Source organism: Chelonoidis abingdonii, chromosome 10 (assembly GCF_003597395.2).
Source record: "Chelonoidis abingdonii isolate Lonesome George chromosome 10, CheloAbing_2.0, whole genome shotgun sequence".
NCBI lineage: Eukaryota > Metazoa > Chordata > Testudines > Testudinidae > Chelonoidis > Chelonoidis abingdonii.
In genome coordinates, this window is record NC_133778.1 from 48,737,833 (window position 1) to 48,743,143 (window position 5,311).

Consider the following 5,311-nt stretch of genomic DNA (forward strand, 5'->3'; position numbering starts at 1 on the left):
CTAAAACAAGGAAAAATCAATCAGGTTCTTAAAAAGAAAGCTTTTAATTAAAGAAAGAAAAGGTAAAAGTTATCTCTGTAAAATCAGGATGGAAAATGCTTTACAGGGTACTCAGATTCATATAGACTAGAGGGACACCCCCACCCCCACAGCCTGAGATTCAAAGTTACAGCAAACAGAGGTAAAAATCCTTCCAGCAAAAGACACATTTACAAGTTAAGAAAAAACAAACATAAGGCTAATCTGCCTTGCCTGGCTACACTTACAATTTTGAAACATGAAAGACTGATTCAGAAGGATTGGGAAAACCTGGATGTACGTCTGGTCCCTCTTAGCCCCAAGAGCGAACAACAAACCAAACAAAAAGCACAAAGACTTCCCTCCACCAAGACTTGAAAGTATCTTGTCCCCCTATTGGTCCTCTGGTCAGGTGTCAGCCAGGTTCACTGAGCTTCTTAACCATTTACAGGTAAAAGAGACATTAACCCTTAACTATCTGTTTATGACATCAGGAGTGTTCACTTTAAAAAAGAGATGACTACAAGGCGATATGACAGGTCTATAAAATTATGAATGGTGTGGAGAAAGTGAATAGGGAAGTATTATTTACCCCCTTTAAAAACCACAAGAACTAGGGGTCACCCAATGAAATTAATGGGCAGCAGGTTTAAAACAAATATAAGGAAGTACTTCTTCACACAACACACAGTCAAAATGTGGAATTCATTGCCAGGGGATGCTGTGAAGGCCAAAACTATAACTGGTTCAAAAAAGAATTAGATAAGTTAATGGAGGATAGGTCCATCAGTGGCTATTAGTCAAGATGGCCAGGCACACAATCCCATGCTTTGGCTGTCCCTAAACCTCTGACTGCAAGAATATGGGACAGGATGACTGAGGATAAATTCTCATTAAATTTCCCTGTTCTGTGCATTCCCTCTGACCTTGCTGACTGTATCACTGTATGACACTTCCCAAGCATTTGACAGTGCCACCTGCTCAATATCCCATTGAGACAGGTTAATACTGAGCTAGTTGTAATCTAGTATTGGAGGCTGCCTGATGGTAATGACAAGGGACTTTGTTTTATCTGGATTAATAACCAAAACAATGCATACTGCTTTTTACCTGCCCAGACTGGCCATCAGCTGCAGTGGTTCACCAAACTGAACTAGCAGGGCAACATCCTCTGTGTATTAGAGGTCTCAAAGCAAAATGGCGTTCAGCGCCATGGTGCCAACAGCTGCCTTCTTAAGCTTATCCACTGACCAATCAATACCAATATTGAACAATGATGGTGACAGGACGCAGCCTAGCTGAACTCCTGTAGAAATAGGAAACCATGCTACCTATCTACTATCAGCTTGAACACAGCCTTCTGTTCCGATCTCTTCTCTCAAAATGTAAATCAAGGCAACAGTAAACCAAGAACAACTAGCTTTCCCCAGCATAATTTAACATATGAATATGTAAAATCAGCAATAATAGATTTCAGTCAACATTTTCCAGCAATGAGTGGCACAAGCAATTTCTACATTTGTGACATTTAGAAACAATATTCTCCTGGTTTTATTTCATCAGGCTTTTTTCTCCTGTTTAAATAAAAATCCAGCAAGCTAGGTACAATGTATTAATGAGAATATCACACAACTGAATATTACATACAACTGAAACACAATTGGTGTTAATGAAGATGCCTAAATTCTACCCTGTTTTTGAAAAATAAGGCTGTTTTACTTATGGTCTCAGTTCAACATCAAGGTACCGTGGCTACTGAAATATCTCATTAACAGTTCAAATTAAGTAGGTTGCTGGAAATAACAGTCTGGTTTTGCGAAAGTGATGTTCATGAGCGTAACCCATATGGAACCTTTTTGCAGGATTGCTAACCTGACACTAACATAACTACAATTAACTGAAAATAAGTATAAGCAATAAGGCTCTCTGAACCCCATTTTTAATTCTTATAATCCTATAGTCCCACTAGTTAATCTTATTTGATCTTTATAATGCTATAGTCCCACTAGTTAATCCATTTCATCCTATGCAGAAATTAAATTGTCTAAGGTAGATGTCGGATTATCATAATCTTACAATGAACTGTAAAGACAGCAAGCAGATAAATCTAATCTTGAAGCTTTATTTACTGGATATATTTTTTTTTTACAGTTTAAGTTACACTAAGTTTCAAATAAAAATGCTAGTAAAATATTGTCTTCTGAAAGCTATAACTCTATGGTGCACACTTTCTGCGCTAATTAATGTAGTTCAGACCAGTCTAGTAAAGGGACACTATGGGTACTATGAAAGAGACTAGATAGTCAAATTTGCTCCAAAATTTAGATTTTGTAAAATAAACTTACAAAAATTAAATACTTCAGGAATTAAAAAAAAAATCAATAGAATTTAAAAGAACATCCAAAATCTTAGAAACTGGCTACAAAGTGAAACTGACCTGAATATATTTATTGTGCATGTGAACAGACATGCAAAAAGTAAACAAACATGAGCATTAATGAAATTTTTAAAAAAAATTATTTCACTTTAATAATTTAACATTTTATTCATAATATGATTTTTAATTTTTCAATGTCCCAAAAGCCTTTGCCTGAGGTACATTACTTTAGAGCAAGCTTCCATAAAAATTCTGAACTACATGATGTGAGGATGTTTGTGCTATTTCTTTAAAACTGTAGCAGGAATCAGACAGGAGGAAGTGGGTTGGGGAAGGTTCTAGGTAGTATCTTGTCAGTGAAATAGAGAAAGAGAAGGAGTAGCTTCAGGGATAATATTGTTTTCCTTATTCATAAAGCGTCATGCCCAGAATTAGAAGAAAATATTTTTTCTGTGTTTTTTCCCATTTCTACAGAACATGTTGGCAGAAGATGACTAATTTTGAACCAGTATGAATAGGACAAAAGAAAATGTCCCAAGAGTTCCATTATGATAAGTCTTGAGAATGGCCTGAGTGGAAGGAGCACTTCAGCAGATTCTGAACCACAGTGGAGCTTAACACAGAGAGTGGAGAAATACAGGTTAGCTCATTCATTTATATTTCAGAGACTGAGCCTGAAAACATTTATAAATTATTTTTTTTTGCTAAGGAATGAGACAGAATTAAGTATGACATAGAGTATCAGAGTTAGTCTGTATCTACAAAAACAACGAGGAGTCCGATGGCACCTTAAAGACTAACAAATTTATTTGGGCATAAGCTTTTGTGGGTAACTCCCCCACACTCCTTCAGATGCATGGAGTGAAAATTACAGATACAGGCATAAATATACTGGCACATGAAGTGAGGTTCATAGAGTGAGATTCTTTCCCTTGTTCTGACCCATTTATGCTGGGCAAAAGGCTGAAGTTGCCTAAGAAGTTCTAAAAGCCCCGGATCTGCCCAGAGAGAATTTCTCTCAGCCCAGGAACTGAGGACACTATCAGAAACCCTTGTGTAGGGGTAGTGGTAGGGGCCAGAGAGGTGTTTTGGGGCAAGGTCACAGTACAAAGCATGTAATGATTCTGGACAATGCCACTGCCCATAGAGCAGTTCGGGAAGGCCGCTGTGACCTTAGCCCCACACATCCCTGGGCTCTGAGTTTTGTGCTGTGCTTCTAAGAGGCACAACACATAATCTCATGCATAATGCTTAAAAAAACGTGATCAGCATTAAATCGTATGAATGAACAGGTGTGTATTTATCCAACATTGCAGAGTCAAGGGGAAAGAGTGGGAACCTTTATAAGGACCCTGTGGAAACAAGTAGAACATTGTGACTTCACTGTCAATAATGTACAGCCCATCTAATAGTTGAGATTGTAAAAGAGGAGCTTTCAGAAAAATTACACTTTTAAAAATTTCAACGTTGTTTCCAATATGCAGAGTTCAAAAGAAACTATTTTTTTTCAAAATTTAGCAAATTTTTTGTATTAAAAATGATACTAAAACATATGGACATTTTGAAAATAGTTTTGATAAAATATTATAATATAAATTGATAAAATATTTTAAAAATCATAGAAAATTCACATAAAAATACAATTTTTTAAAAAACTCAATAGATTTATCCGGAAATTTATTGTTTTAATACGAGTACAAAAATAATACAAAAAACCTTTTCATTCTAATAATTGTCAACTACCTTTACACTTAGGCTATGTCTACACTATGAACTAGGGGTGTGATTGCCAGCTTGTGTAGACATACTAGTGCTAGGTCTCATCTGAGCTAGCATGCTAAAAACAGTAATGTAGCCGGGGAGCACAGGCAGTGGCAGCAGCAACGTCATGCTAGCTGCACCAAGTACAGTCCTACCTGAACCTTATAGGGTGGCTAGCATGTGCCGCTGCTGCAGCTGCTTGTGCTACCATGGAAGCACTACTATTTTTAGCATGCTAGATCAGATAAGAGTTAGCACGAGTATGTCTACACAAGCTGGGAATCATGCCCTTAAGCTCATAGAATAGACATAGCCTAAATGTTGAACTAACTCTGAAACAGGTGTGTAGAAGGTATATCACCACCCATAGTGCCACCTAGTGGTTAGGCAGGGATTGATAGGTCACCTTCCTGTTAGAAATTCGGTCTTGCCCTTCGATGGGCTTGCCTCAAGGTTTTCCTGTCCTCCCCTCCTGCACAGAGATAACAGGGGCTGGGGCTTGGAGTAGTCAACACCTGTTCCAGCAGGCCTCTGACCTAGGTGAAGGCTCCTGGTGTTACACGGTCGTGTGGGAGGGGTAGGGGAGTCTGAGTCCACCCTCTCCACCAAGCTCCAGTCCAGGGCCCAAAGGTGGGCAGCTACACTTGGCCCTTTGGGATGCTAAGCCTTCACCCTTTCTGGACCATTTCTTACCAATATTTTTAGTTGTACCAGAATAAGTAACTTTTCTCCAATCTCTGACCAGCTCGCTCAGTCACTTAACTTTCTTTTGTAGGTTCTTCACTGGTCTGTGTATTGAGGCCTCAGGAAGGCGCTCCTGAGGTAGTATTTTCCCCTGAAGGTTCAGGGCAGTTGTCTGTTCCCTTCCACTCCTGCCTCCCTCTGAGCTGCTCTGCTCCCCTCTTTAAAGCCCTGCCTCCAGCTTGTACAGGCCCTGCAGGTGTGACTGGATGGGGCCACCTGGGTCCAGACCTACTCTTTAACCCCTTGCTCACCAGTATAGTGTTTGTAAACCCCATCACAAGGTGGTACAAGGGGTTAAAGAGGTGCTTAGCATCTGAACTAGCAAAAAATAAAAGAGTAATCCACCCAAAGTAGTGAAAGCAGGGCTGGCTCCAGGCACCAGGTCAGCAAGCAGGTACTTGGGGTGGCCAA